The following is a 16,012-nucleotide window of genomic DNA, read 5'->3' as shown; positions in this document are numbered from 1 at the left end:
CCGGATTAAGAACACATTGACATTATCATGCCGAATTAGGAATTTACCCCTAATTGTTGACAAAATGCGTTGAGTTGCAATTTGTGGCCGAATTGAAAACACATTGACATTATCATGGCCAAATCATGAATTTATCCAAAATTTTATGTAAGTGGTGATTACTCATAAGTCATAACTCGTAACTAGAAAGTTTTATTTGTTTCTACCTTCACTTTGAATCGTTCTATACTTCTACATTGGAAGATTGTTAGTGGTCTGATTGATTTACAATGGCCATGTTGTCAAACAGTAGATGTTCTCGTTCTACACCCGATGCTTAAGTTAATTCTTTTCAAAACTATACTGCATTTGCCTCCCTTTAGGGACAGTCTTCAGTAGGGGTGGGCAATGGGCCGGGTTGGGCTAGCCCGGCCCTAAACATTTAAAGCCCTTCAGATATTAGAGTTAAGTCGGCCCGCCCTAAAATCATATAGGGCGGTCGGGCCGGTCACAAATCTAAATCTCAAGCCACGACCACGACCCTAGTCTCTTTTTAAGGGCTTTAGGGTCGGGCTTTAGGGTCGGGCTATATATATATATATATATATATATTTTTTTACTACATCGGTTTTAAAACTCATTTATATTACAAAATGTACAATAATCTACAAACTCAAAGTCCAACCAATCTAGTAATAATCTCGTATAAGTCCAAAATTTAAAATGCACATCCACAATCTAATGAACTCAAGTACATCGAGAGTTTGAATTTGTTCTTCCTTGTACTCAAACCTCACTAAAATTACATTTAACATTGAAATACATAGACAAATAATTATATTATCATTTTAAAGGAAGAAGTAATAGATATAAAGAAGAAACATAATAATTTTGGTTAAGGGTCATGGAAGTTGTTAAACTATTTGTAATATCATAAATTATTTCTATAATAGATTCAAACAAATATAATATTACATTTCTTCTAATTTAAAAGTGATTCAAGCTTTGTATATGGAAATGAAAATATTGGCTTTTGAACAAGTGATGGAGAAAGGTTTGAGATTATAAATGTCATTTTTCTGACAAAGGGTGTTTTTTGGTTTCTATGTTACAAATGTCTGCTCTGTATTTTGCTTTAATGGTGTGGAAGGAAACCTTTAGTTTTAGACTTGGCTTGGATGTGAATAAAAATATAATTTATAAGAAATAAGTGAGAAAAGAAATTGAGAATAATAAGTTATGGACTTTGACTTGATGATCAAAGGAATAAAGTATTATTTTTATTAGGCTAGTGCTCATTGTTCTTCATGGTCGCTAAGTTGACAAGTTTTTGTTATATAAAACAAGTTATTGGAAGTACCACTTGGGTGTAAGTGATAAATTACAAAGGACAATGTTATTTTAATTGAAAATATTTAACAAAGAGTTGGACAATTATGGTATGTGTATTTATAGTGAAAGTATGAAATAGGGCCGGTTAGGGCTTGGTTAGGGTCGGGCCTATGTTTTAGAATCTTAGCCCTAGCCCCATACTAGAAAGCATTAGGCCGCCCCCCCCGCCCTAAACTCTGTGAGGGCTTTAGTTGTGAGGGCTTTATAGGGCTTAGGGTCGGGTCGGTCAGGGCCGGGTTAGGGTCGTTAGGGCCAAATTCCCACCCCTAGTCTTCAGTACAGGTTAAGAGTTTACCCAATGTTAGGCACAAAAATAAGGTCCATCTTGTAACATGCTGGACCTTAGTCTGATAAATTATTTTAAATTTGGACCGGGCTAAAACCTACTTGAATGCATTTGGGTGGTAATATTCTCTTTACATTGCCCAATATGCCCTAGCAGGCCAGCACCCACCAGTGGCCACACAACTTAATCCTTCATTCCTAGTGCGATTTTCCTCGATATACCAACTATAAGGTTTTATAAGAAATGGTTTCTACAATTAGCTGAGATGATGATCGTAGAGTATCTCTAGGTGGTAATATCATCTCTCAAATTCTTCAAATTTGCTTCCAAAACTCGGAATTTCGCGGAAATCCAACTCTATGTAGAAGCAAATTTGGTCGCATCACCTGTCTAGTCGCATCCTTGCTCGCAAATTTGGGATTTTGGATGCGGATGCGGAGCAACAGTGGTAATGTCACGTGCCATTGCAAATGTCGCCCCAAATTTTTTTTTGACTTTGACCAACACACCACACCAATGTTACTGTCACGCGTCACTCCTAATGTCGTGGGGGGGTTTTTTTTTTTTTTTTTTTTTTTTTTTTTTTTTTTGACTTTTTCAATTTGGGCGCTAGATTGGGAATGTCGCGTATTTTTTTTTTTTTTTTTTTTAACTTTTTTTCAACCTCGGCGACAGTAGTACTGGCGCGCGACATTACCAATGGTGTGCGTAGTAAACCCTACAATGAAATTTGCGGTTGATATTTGCGACCACCTAGAGTTGGTCAAAATTTGCTTCTAATTTCTCCAAATTTCGCCTTCAAATTTGAAAGAAATACTACCACCACCTATAGATGCTCTTAGATAAAAAATTTTCTCAAACTCATGCACCGATATGAATTATTGTTAAATGAATTAAATATATCTCGACTAGCTACCATTTAATCAAGAACTCCTAAATACTTAAGAAACGGAAAAAAAAACTCCTAAATCGAATTTCTGGTAACTCAAGTTTAAAAGAACTAAAAAGAATTTGTTCTTTAATTACTATTTAAGTTCCTATGAAATCAACCTTGAATTCCCAATGATTTCTCAAGTTCAAAAGAATTAAGAAGAATTAGGTCTTTAACTTAAATAAATATCAAACTAAAGATTTATTGAAGAAGAAGGACAAAAAACTTTAATAGAATTGAATTACTAAAAATGAAACTTACTTGTTCATTCTCTATTACATGACAAGTATATAATAGTGCTGACTAATCAAACAGAGTTAGTTACAAAACCAATCTAATAGAGCTGACTAGGCAGATCGATTAGTTACAACTCTATATTTAATATCTGTCCGTCTGTCCTGTATATTAAGCTTCAATCTTCAGTTACCCCAATACCCTCTCTCAAGTTGAAGGGAGAGTCACTCACCACTGATAGAAGTGAGGAATATGTGAGAGGAAGAAACCTTTTGTGAAAACATCAGTAATTTGATTTGCAGTGCACACATAGTAAATTTCCAAAAGTTTGTTTTTGACAAATTCTCAAACATAATGATAGTCTACCTCCAAATGTTTTGCCCTGGCATGATAAACTAGATTATTTGAAAGAGAGATTGCTGATATATTGTCACACCAAAGTAGTGGAGGTTTGATGAGAGGGAGATGAAGATCTTTGTGAAGAATGTAGATCCAATTGATTTCAACAGTTGTGTATGCTAAGCGTCTGTATTCGGATTCAGTACTTAATCATGCAATAGTGGTTTGTTTCTTGACACACCAAGAAATCAGATTAGAACCATGATATATGCAGCAGAAGCCAATTGTTGACCTTCAATCTGTAGGATAGCCAGCCTAATCAGCATCAGAGAAGGTTGTTATAACTTAACTCCCCTTAGTGAAATGAAAACCTTTAGTAATAGTTCCTTTGAGGTATCTAAGAATTCTTTTAATTGTTGTCATGTGATTAGAAGTAGGAGCCTGCATAAATTGACATACTTCACTGACATAGAAAGAAATGTCAGGTCGAGTCGAAGTTAAGTATTGCAAAGCACCAACAAGAGACCTGTACTCTGTAGATTCTTCCAAAGGTTCACCACTGTGAGAATCAAGTTTGATTGTGGTAGAACATGGAGCTAGTAGGATAAGCTTTAGTATCTAACATCTTAGCTTTAAGTAACAAGTCATATGTATACTTTGTCTGAGATAGAAAAAGACCACCTGAATTCCTCTTAATAACTTCCATGCCTAGGAAAAAGTGAAGAGAGCCAAGGTCCTTCATGGCAAAATTGTTGCTTAGCTACTGAATGAGAGATTTACAATAGAGAATAGAATTCTCTGTGATTAGTATATCATCAACATACACACAAATGTAAGTGATAGTATTATCCATGCATCTCACAAATAAAGAGGGGTCAGCTTTGGGAAGATAATATCCTAAAGAGAGAAGAACTTGAACCAAAGATTCATACCAAGCTTGTGGAACTTGTTTTAACGCATAGAGAGACTTTTGTAACTTACAAACATAGTTTGGTCTGTCTAAATCCATAAACCCTTGAGGTTGCACCATGTAAACATCTTCTTGGAGAGTACCATGCAAAAAGGCATTTGAAACATCTAACTGTGTAATATCCCATTGAAGCTTTAGTATTAATTGGTGGAAGTATACTTCAAAAGAGTTTAGATAGAAGTTGAAGTTTATCCTAAATTGTTTAGAGTTTGAGTGAGGGAGATAAAAGAAGAAATGTAGACTCTTTAATCTTAGAATGGTTCTAAGCTAAGGAACTTGAAATCTTTGATTGTAGATTAAAATGACTTTAAAACATGAAAGGAGATTGATTAAAACATTGAAATGAAACAAGCAAACAAGATGAAGATTGAAACAAAGAACAAGTAACAAGTTGATTGAAATAAAATAAATGAAATAACAAGTTGATTGAAATAAAGGAAATGAAATAATAAGAAATTAAAAACAAGACAAGAAAATAAACAAACCAAATGATTTGGATCCTAAGACAATAGATGAGTTCTCTCTTCTTTGCTTTTTGTTTATATACCCCTACTTTTGCCATTTACAAATTTGCCCTCATCCATTCTAAACAAGACACCTCACCCCTTTCACTTTTGCTTTTGCTTTATAGGTGCTTTCTTGACCAAGATAGGTTTAGGGATAAGTCTTTATAATTTAAGATAAGGGCCTCCATCTTTGGTCCTCTAATTTGAGTCCTTTGATTGTTGACTTGACTATTGACTTTGATCGGTTGACTTTGGCTTTTTCAGCACTTTTCCACAGCAGCTACTGATCTTCATAATAAGCGTGATTAAGGCTCATTTTGGTGTTAAGACATAGCTTTTATGGTAAGTGGTCTGAAATACTCCTTAACTTGAAAAATGCAATAAAAGCTATGAGTTGTCTTTTCGTCAAGCGTAAGAGGGACTGTAATGCAGCAATATACAAGTAATAAAACTCACATTTGGGAGCTGATCACCACCCCTAAATAGCATCTTGTTTGTCCTCAAGCAAGGATGAGAGAAAAAACTAAGATCACAAATGAGTGATTTATTATACGTTATACTAATCTCGTTTCGTAGAGTGCAATTGCATTGATCATATGCAACAAGGCCTTAAACCACTAGGAATTCCCTAGTGGATGAGCTTTAAGCCTCGTGAGAGTTTTCCAGTAAAGGTACTCACAAACTTCTTCTATTTAGTACAAAGGGCATTGTTTCCTTATTTATTCTAAGAAGTTCAAACATCTCATTTAGCGGTGAATAAGGACAAGCTCATTTGAACTCAGAATAACATATGAACAATAATTTAAGCATCTAAAGATAATTATACAAAACATGAGTAATGAAATGTAAAAGCATAGTTGTTTCTAAGGCTTTTGGAGAGCTTCCTTAAATTGGGTTCTCACAGGGGTGTATTGCAATCACAACTCTCTGATAGATTCACTCATGGCTCGTTCTCTCAAGTGCAGTGGGCACTTATATTCCTCGCATACTCAAATGATGTCCAAAGAAACCGGGATTGATTGATCACGCTTGCCACTTACTATCACACCATCATATTTTTAATCGAGCTAGAGGTCTTTTATTAGGAGTTACAGGGCTAGGGTGATGGTTTAGAAAGAAAAAGGAAGGGAAAAACAAAATTTGATAAAATGAGAAACTGGGTCTTCATGATACTTATAACCAGAGAAGAACCTCGTTTTGTTCTTTTGCTTCCGAATTGTGATACATTCTTTTAGCTCTTTGGCTTTGTGACTCCCTATGATTTTGAATTTTGGGAGTTCTAACTTTGCTTTTGATTCTTTTTGTTTTTGATATCGTCTCCTTTTGATTTTAAACTTTTGGAAGATTCGATTTTTTACTCCTTTGGATTTTTGGAGTTTTCGTTTTTGATGGGTCTTTCTTTTCTTTTATTCTCTTTCTTTACTTTTCTTTTTAAAGCAAATAATTGTTCTATTTTTGTACAAGGTCTTCTCTTCTCTTTTTCTGATAACCATCCAGTTCTCAACTCATCAGCTGGGTAAGCTTTTTATTGTATGTTGTGATGGGTTAGGAATTATTAGTAGAATAAAAAAGCTTTTAGAAAGGGTGAAGGCTTAAGAGAGGTAACTAGTGGAAAACTATCTTTTTGGGGTTTTAATGTTTATTTGGCTATATCGATCCAAAAAGGGTCTAAATTCTCTCACAAGATATGGTGTGGTGATCAAGCAAGTGGATGTGTGGTCTTTCTATCCGGACATCCTTTGTGTCATCACTCAATAATCATTCAGATAAGGCTTTTGGCTAGATTCTCACGGGATATGGAACTTAATTGTTATAACCTTGGCTTCGGAAACTCACTGCCATATACAAACAAATGCTGATGCATGCCATTCATGAAAAGATACATAAACTATTGTATGTATATTAGTCTAAGTACAAAGAACAAGTCCTTACTCTATTGCTATAATGAGACTTCTAAACTTTTTATTCATCATAGAAAAAGAAAACAAAACTTTTTAATACTAAACGGAAAAATATTTTTGGTCTTTTTCGAAAAAAAATTTAGAAAGGAAGAAATATATTATTATATATAGTTATATACTATACAGAAAATACATAGTTTTTGCAAAATGTTACTATACCAACTCTATGATAGAACTATGCTTGTCCACAAAATATGAAGATATAAGGAAATAGATTACCATAGAAACATGAGCAAAAACGACCATAGACCTGTATTCTGTTCTTCATGATGAAAATACGCCACCCCCAAATAAGTTTGGGGTGTGGGTTGTATGATATTGAACGAGAAATACAGGGTTTATTATACTAGGGAGATTTATTCTACTATAAAATCTTTTTGGGTTTTTATATTTTTGAAAATATGCATGAAAGAAAAAATGGAAAATTTTGGCATGAAGTATCTGTTTTACCTTCTACTTATAAACCAAATTCCATAAGAAAAACAAATTAAAATAAAACAAGCATATAATATTAAACATAAAGTTAAACTTATACTACGTCATACACGTGAAAAAGAAACATAAAAATAAATAGATCCAACTATACGAACACTAGGAATCCTAGTCAGAATCCGTGCGTGACTTGTCTCGACGTCTAGAAGATCATTCTCCTTGCTAACTATGAGGCCTGTCATGTCTATCACTATGCGAGAGCGCATCTTTGATGCTCTGTAGTGTTCTAGTGACACTGCATTGAAAACGTCGCTGCTCCTACTGGAAGGATTGCTACTCCTCTCTAAGGGTATCTGTTCCGCTCTGATATTCTGCTGTTCGCTATAATATTACCCTGAGTTTCCCTGAGGTGGTGGAGATATGAGTGCAAAATCCTCTGGCCTCCATGGAGGAAGTGAGTTCCATCCATGGGTTGAGTGAACTGCCGAGTGGCATCTTCAGCGAAGTAATCCACCTTCTCAATCGGGCGTGCTTGCTCAGTGGCTCTGGCTTCAGGTGGAAGCCATGACTTCTGGACATAGTGGACATAGATAGGACCTATGGTAGCGTCCTTAACCTCCACTAGGGCGTCTATCTTGGTGACCAACACTGGTAGAGGGGCAGAAGTCTTCTTCATTTTGCAGAGTTGCTCGAAGATAAAGGAGACGATGCAAAAATTGTTCTTCTGCTCCTGAAGAATCCATAAAATATGAAGCATATCGCCTTACCTATATCCGAAGGCTTGGCCGAGCTTAGCAGGTTGTATGCTGTCCACTGAGATACTGCTAGATGGTTCATTCTTAGCGAACTCTGATAAGCGCAGTGAGACTTGTGGTTTTTAACCCCCAACCCCCCCCCCTTCTTGAGAGAAGCGTCTTTACCATCATCATGTTTGGGGACTGTTTTGTCTGAACATAGACTTTTAGAGGAATCTCAAGAACACCACTCACCACCTCCTTGGTGAGCTCCAACGAGCGGCCATCCTTATCAACCGTAATGCGGTCATCCTCCCCTCTAATCATGTAATTATAAAATGAAAGAGTAAGAGAGGGAGAATATACAACACCTTCCAACAAAACCAAAGGTTCCCATCCTCTTTTTCTGATCTCAGCCCTGAAGTGCACTTCAAACAGATCGGAATACAAGAGGTCATGAAAATTTTGCTCCGGCACGATTTTGAGAATTCGAGCTATTTAGAGTAGGGATTTGAAAAATTAGGGTTTTGAGTTGGAATGGGGGTTGAAAATGGGGAAGGTTGTGAAAAAATTGTATGGTGGTGTGTTGAGGTCGTGAGTAAGAGTAGAGTAGGGTTAACGCAAGCTAGTAGAGGAAATTTTTGGGATGGAGAAAGAAAGGAAGCTAGGGTTAGCTAGGGTTGGGAAATTTTGGGATGGAGAAGAAAGGAAGGGGCGATCGCGTGGGGTTAAGGGTTTGATGGCACGTGCCTCTTTTAAGAAATTAAAATTTTGGCCCAAGTCTAAATGAATTAGGAAATTCCGATCTTGTCCTTAGTGCCTTGCCAACTTCTAGAGCCGATCCAAGCTTCGTTACTAGTCCGATCTTGACTCGTGAGATACCAAAACGATCAACATAAAAAATGCAACGTAACGGTATATGATACACTCACATCCAAAAGTAGATGAGAAACAGATGATGGAAAGAACTGTACAGGAACTGTAGAAAAATATGTACAGATAATATAAAGAAAATTTTAATTAATTTTTTTGGGTTTTGAATAAGTTGACAGAAATTTTTAAAAAGGTGGGTTGTTTAAAGTCAGATCCCCAAGACATGGAAGTTTTTGAAAACTTGAGTCAATCCCACCTAGATGGCTGGATTACTTTATTAGACCGAGTGTAATGCACTGGGGAATAACACATGTAGACTTTGTAAACAGAATTATTATGAGGTTGAAGACCGGGGCAAGTTGGTTTTTGACAATTCAAGCACTAGCTTTCTTTCTTAGCTCGTCTCTTACGTGCGTATGAACTCTTACCTAAACTAGGAATGATTTTCGGTATATGTGTTCATATCTTAAGCTGCAGTTCTCTAGAAAGTGCTTGCACACGATCATTGAAATTGATTCATCTAGTTTTGCTAGGTGGAGGGTTTTTGTTTGCTACAGAAGACATTTTTGAAAACTTTTTATGAAATGAGAGATATTAGCAGGGGAAAAGATTTAAATGAGAGGGGAAAGATTTTTAAGAAAGGAAATTTTTGAAATTTTTGGAAGTTTTTGAGTTTTTTAATGTCAGATTCTCAAGACAAAATAGAGAGGTGGAGGAAAAAGATAGAATTAAATAGAGAACATTATCACTTTGGGTTACTCTATTTGTTTAATTCTCGTTTGGAGACGCCTCGGCTTTTTTTTTTTTTTTTTTTTTCCATTCAAAATATATCTCTATCTAAATAGAGGTTTTGCCAAGAAGATAAAATTATACGTTAATCCTGTATCATTTTGGTTACTTCGGACGTATAACTTTCATTTTTTATATCTTCTGGTTTTGAAAACTATGGAGAGATGTTTTAAGAAACTCATACTCAACAGTTGTGATTCTAGATGTTACTACTTTTAAACAAATTATAACAGATAATCTTAGGCAACTTTCATGTCGGCTCTATGTCGAACCCAATCTAGACAGACAGAGCTTCAACTACACGAGTTGGGAGATTTACTGCGCAAGACATGGAATGTCCTGACCTGGATGAATAGCTCGGTGATATAGACGACCCTTAGTAAGCAAAGTTGATCTCAAACCGCCCCTAGATTGCGTAGTTCTAGGGGTTGGTCTGTGTAAAATCTATTACCCGTTTTGAAAACAATCACTAAATTATTGATGTATCGAGAATCTATCATTAATAGCACAAAGAAGCCAAACATTTTTGAAAAAGAAGTATAAAATAAAGAAAAGAAAAATTTTATACTCGCTCCACATGTTCACACTTACTCCAACGATGAGTAAAAAATGTTTTACAAAGAATATGCAAGATATACTGTGTACTAAGGCTCCAACACTTACAACCACACCCTCAAAGTGGAGAGGTCCGGTTACCTTATTGATGTATCCCCCTTAAAGCGAAAGATGGAATGGAAAGGAAAGGAATACATCATAAATGAGGATTCAATCCTCGTAGATGGGATCTTGGAGAAGGATTTCTTCGACATCCGTAGACCGTAACTTTTGAAAATGCTTGAGGCGCTGACCATTGACTTTAATTATACTGTTGTCCAAATGATTTTTTAAAGTAATAGTCCCATAAGAGGTGACTTCAGTTATATTAAAAGGACCAGTCCATCGAGTATTCAGTTTTCCTATAAACAGATGCAATCTAGAGTTATAAATTAAAGAAAAACTTTTTGACCAACTTCGAAATGTTGTCGTAAAATATGCTTGTCATGAATCCTTTTCATGTTGGTTTTGTAATCTTTTGAAAGGTCATCATAAGCATCGTTTCAAATCTCTTCGAGCTCGTTTATCTGCAGTTTACGCTTTTCACCTGCCGCATCGAGATTATAATTAAGGGTTTTTATTGCCCATAGGGCACGATGCTCTAGTTCAACTAGCAGATGACAAGGTTTTCCAAAGACAAGCCTATAGGGGGACATCCCTATAGGTGTTTTAAAAGCGGTTCTGTATGCCCATCGTTTAGACGGAGAGACCAGTCTTTCCTATTTGGATTAACTATTTTCTCCAAGATACGTTTAATCTCTCGATTAGAGACTTCAACTTGACCACTTGTTTGAGGATGGTATGGAGTTGCAACCTTGTGGGTCACTCCATATTTTTTCATGATATGCTCAAAAACTCTATTGCAAAAATGTGATCCACCATCATTGATGATGGCTTTTGGGACACCAAACCTTGATTTTTTTTTTATGAACTCGATGACTGTTTTGTTATCATTGTTACGACATGGTATGGCCTCAATCCATTTAGATACATAGTCTACGGCTACTAGGATGTAAATGAAACCATTAGAAGTTGGGAAGGGTCTCATGAAATCGATGCCCCAGATGTAAAAAATCTCCACTATGAGAATGGGATTTAAGTGCATCATGTTACGTGCAAAAATACGATCGAGATGTTGGTAACGGGCACATGCCTTGCAATGAAGAAATGCATCATGAAAGAGTGTTGACCAGTAGAATCCACATTGTACGATCTTAGCAGCAGTTTTATTGGCACTAAACTGCCCTCCACAAGCCTGCTCATGGAAGAAGGAAAGAACTGTAGATTGTTCCCATTATAGAATGTAACGTTGGATGATCTGATTTGGGCAATACTTGAAAAGATACGATTCATCCCAATGATAGTACTTTACTTGAGCAAGGAACTTCTTCCTTTGATTTCTATTCCACAATGGCGGAGTCTCTTCAGTCACCAGCTAATTCACAATATCAGCATACCAGGGTGCAGAGAGGATCGCGTAAAGGTGCTCATCAGGAAAAGAATCTAAAATTTGTTCGGAATCACCGTCACTATCATCAGTTAACCTAAACAGGTGGTCAGCCACTATGTTTTCAACTCCTTTTTTATCTTTTATCTCCAAGGTGAATTCTTGTAAGAGGAGAATCCATCGAATCAAACTCTGCTCAGCATCCTTCTTTGCGAGAAGGTACCTAAGTGTTGCATGATCAGTGTAGATTAAGGTTTTGAACCTATTAAATATGTACAAAATTTATCTAAAGCATAGACAATGGCTAAGAATTCCTTTTTAGTGGTCCTATAATTCCATTGAGCCTCATTTAGAGTTTTACTTGCATAGTAAAAAACTGTAGATCCCTTATCATGTTTTTGACCAAGAATAGTGCCAACAGCGTAGTCGCTAGCATCACACATGAGCTTAAACGGTTTAGACCAATTAGGAGGTTGGATTATAGGTGCAGTTATTAAGGTGGTTTTCAACTTTTTGAAAGTTTGCATGCATTCCGAGTTAAACTCAAAGGGTGCATCTTTTATAAGAAAGTTAGTTAAAGGTTTAGCAATTTTCGAGAAATCTTGGATGAATCTTCTATAAAATCCAATATGGCCTAGAAAGGCTCGTATGTCATGGATGTTCTGTGGAATAGGTAGAGTAGAAATTTTGTCTATTTTAGCTTTATCTACTTCTATACCATTTTTAGACATAATGTGATTTAACACTATTCTCTTTTGTACCATGAAGTGACACTTCTCCCAATTAAGGACTAGATTCTTTTCCTGACAACGCGCCAATACTTTGGATAGGTTGGATAAGCAATCGTTGAAAGAATCTTTATAGTGGGAAAAATCATCCATAAACACTTCCATGAATCTCTCCACCATATCACTAAAAATGTGTAGCATGCAGTGTTAAAATGTGGCAGGTGCATTGTAGAGACCGAAGGGCATACGTGCATATGCATATGTTCCAAAAAGGCAAGTGAAGGTAGTCTTTTCTTGATTTGATTCATCAATTAAAAACTAAAAGTACCCTAAATACCCATCCAAGAAGCAGTAATAAACATGCCCTGCTAAACATTCAAGCATCTGATCTACAAATGACAGAGGAAAATGATCTTTCCTGGTGACGGCATTCAGCTTCCGATAATCAATACAAATCCTCCATATGATAGGAACACGTGTTGGTATTAACTCTCCTTCCTCGTTACGGACAATAATAATCCCAGATTTCTTTGGCACCACATGAATAGGGCTGACCCATTCATCGTCAGATATGGGTAAATGATTTCTAGCATCCAGTAATCTCAGGATCTCTGCCCTTACTACCTTTTTCATATCTGGATTTAACCGATGCTGTGGTTCTCTAGAGGTCTTTGCATTATCTTCTAGGTGAATCCGGTGGGTGCAAATCTTTGGATCAACTCCCTTTATATTATCAAGAGACCAACCAATGGCAGAACGGTGTTTTTGAATCACTCTTATCAAGCGCTCCTCTTCCTCTTTTGACAACTGGGATGAAATGATGATGGGATGTGTACCATCTGTATCAAGATAGATATATTTTAGGTCAAGAGGGAGAGGTTTAAGAGCAGGAGTAGGTGTTGTGGGTAACAATGTCTCTACAGGATCCTGTTCTTCTATTAAAAACACCTGGGCTGGTGATGTCTCTTTCTATTTAAGTAACTCATTATCTGAAGTGCATAAGGGAATTGATTCCAAAGCTACCGAGGTATCTTCTTTATACTGATCCATATCGAACTCTGAATCTCTGAAGGATTAGAACTAATACACCTCATTTTCTGGGAAAGTCTGGTCACAGTACTCTTGCACTACACTGTTTATTATACTAACTTCATCATCCAACTTTTCTTCCATCTGCTGTTGCATCATCTTGAAAACATTAACTTCTACTGAGAGATTCCTGAAAGACATGGTCATAGATCCATTACGGTAATTTATGAGGGCGTTGGCAGTTGCCAAGAATGGGCGCCCTAGAATGATGGGTATGGCATCATGAGCAATTTCGGTGTCGAGGATGACAAAATCAACTGGGTAGTAAGAATCCTTAATCTTGACAAGCACATTTTCAACCACTCCTTTTGGGTATTTGATAGATCGGTCGGCTAGTTGCAATGTCATGGTGGTAGGTGTAAGCTCGTGAAAACCAAGTTGTTTAAAGAGGTAGTATGGAAAAAGGTTAACACTTGCTCCAAGATCGAGCAAGGCAGTTGCAGTGTACTTGTCTCTTATAGTGCAAGGGATGGTAGGACGACCAAGATCTTTGTATTTTACAATTCTGTTGGTCTCTGTAGGGATGGAAATTGTTCTGTAAGGAAGGCATCTTTTGGAATGTTACTTTTTCTTTTGTTGGTGCACATATCCTTAAGAAATTTGGCATGCTTGGGTAAATGTTTGATGGCATCAAGAAATGACAGATTTATGGTCAGGCTTTTGAATGTTTATCTGATTTCATCAAAATTTTCATCCTCCTTCAGTGTCATTAGGCAAGCTGGAAAAAGTGTCTTTGGTTTGTATTGTCTAACTGGGTTAGGTGGAATAATTGATGGTGTAGAGACTGGAACATTGCTAGGGATGTGTGGAGGTATTTGGTTTGCAATTTCCAGTTATGGTATTGGAATGGTTACCTCTATAGGGTAGGGTCTTCTGGTAAGACTACCTTGTTGTCAACAGTTTTGCCAGATCGCAACGTTGTGACTGCCTTAATCTCTTGGGTTGGAAGGTTTTGAACTTTTTATCCTGGAAATGAACTTTCATGGTTTCGCTCTTGGGCTAACAAGTTCAGAGATTGTTGCAGGGATGCTAGGATTTGGGTTTGCTGTTGCATGACTGATAACATTAATTCGGTGGGCTTATCTGTTTGGACACTAGTTGATGGTGTAACGGGAACTAGGTCTCTTTGGTTGTTGATAGGTTGGTTTTGATAGTTCTGGTTAAACTGGGATGGAACCAATGCTCTGTTCTGATTGTTATAGGTACCTTGTCCTTGTCTTCTTCATTACAAAAATTAACAAATGAAAATGCAAATAACTTTATCTCAACTGAAAATCTATATCACCTCAAAGGAAAACAAAGCCTATCTTGAAATGCGACGCTAACGCAAACCACAAGCAGCAACCAACCTTCTTCAACATGAAACCTGTCAAGACTTATCAACTATGTTCATTTAATGAACACACCCGATAAGCAAACATACAAATCAGGTCAGCATTATAAAAATGCTAGTGTGAGTAGCCCTAAAATACAACATATAATTATACATATATATACACAATCCATAAGGCCGTTAGTTCCTTCCCCGAGGTGCCTTAACTCCCAACAACTAATACGACATTCTTAACTACAATAGGTAAGGCAGGTAGTTTCTCCACTGAGGCACCTTAACTTCAACAACTAATACAACATACCATACGCATAATAAAAAGACATTTAGTTCCTCCACGAGGCGCCTTAGGTTCTAACTAAACTACTAACCAGCCAAACATATTCTATACTTACCGCATTTCATGCTCAATTACAGAGTGGGTCGTCTCTGCCCAAGTAATTAGTTTGACCCACACTTCTGCAAAACCATATACAATCATTTATCTAAAGATACATCATTAACCAACACATTACCACAATTATATTAATTAAGGCTTTCTTTGTGTGTCCCTAAAATTCACGTCGTATCTATGTCTTACCTAGTTTCACTGGCTGCCACAATCGCTTCCCAACGCCGAACATGTACATCCACATGCCTCCCCTTACATAATGAACCACTCCGTGCGTAACTACCCTGAGCGGGATGCCGCACACCAGGTAACCCTCACACGAAAGCCATTATGTAAGTATTGCCACTATTCGGCATAAAATATCGCGCATCTCATTCTATTTTGCGAACGGAATAATCAAGCCACTATTCAGCTACGATTGCCCAACACATGGGTCAATCAACATCTTATATATACACCCTACACAAGGGCCAATCTTATCACATACGCCCACACAGGGCAAATCACATGAGTTGTGGTAGTCAGGTTCTAGGATTTTTGTTACGTAATTTATTCAGGTGTCATACATTTATGACTCATAATCATTTCACTATATCACGTGCATGTCAAATACCTTATTGCACTAAGCCACAATATTTAGAAATATCTCAATTATATCTCATAACCACTTCATTCTTTCACGTGCCAATATATTATTGCACTAAGCCACAATCCCGTGGGCAAATATTTTCTCCAATACTATACTACCTCATAGTAGCATCTCACATATATAATAATGGAGTGTTTATACATTTATTTCTCCAAACTATTGCATTTAATATATATATCCCAACATATTATATAATGTCACAATATCAACGTCAAATCTTAATTAGATAATGGCAACCAAATTTATACAAGCTTCCACAGCATTTTAGCATTTGATTTGTCCATACAATTTAATATATAAAAACATAACACAATTAAACACTCAACAATCCACAATCAAAGTCCATGAATTTAAGTCT

Source organism: Coptis chinensis, chromosome 5, assembly GCF_015680905.1.
Source record: "Coptis chinensis isolate HL-2020 chromosome 5, ASM1568090v1, whole genome shotgun sequence".
Taxonomy (NCBI): Eukaryota; Viridiplantae; Streptophyta; class Magnoliopsida; order Ranunculales; family Ranunculaceae; genus Coptis; species Coptis chinensis.
Note: the sequence above shows the minus strand (reverse complement) of the source record.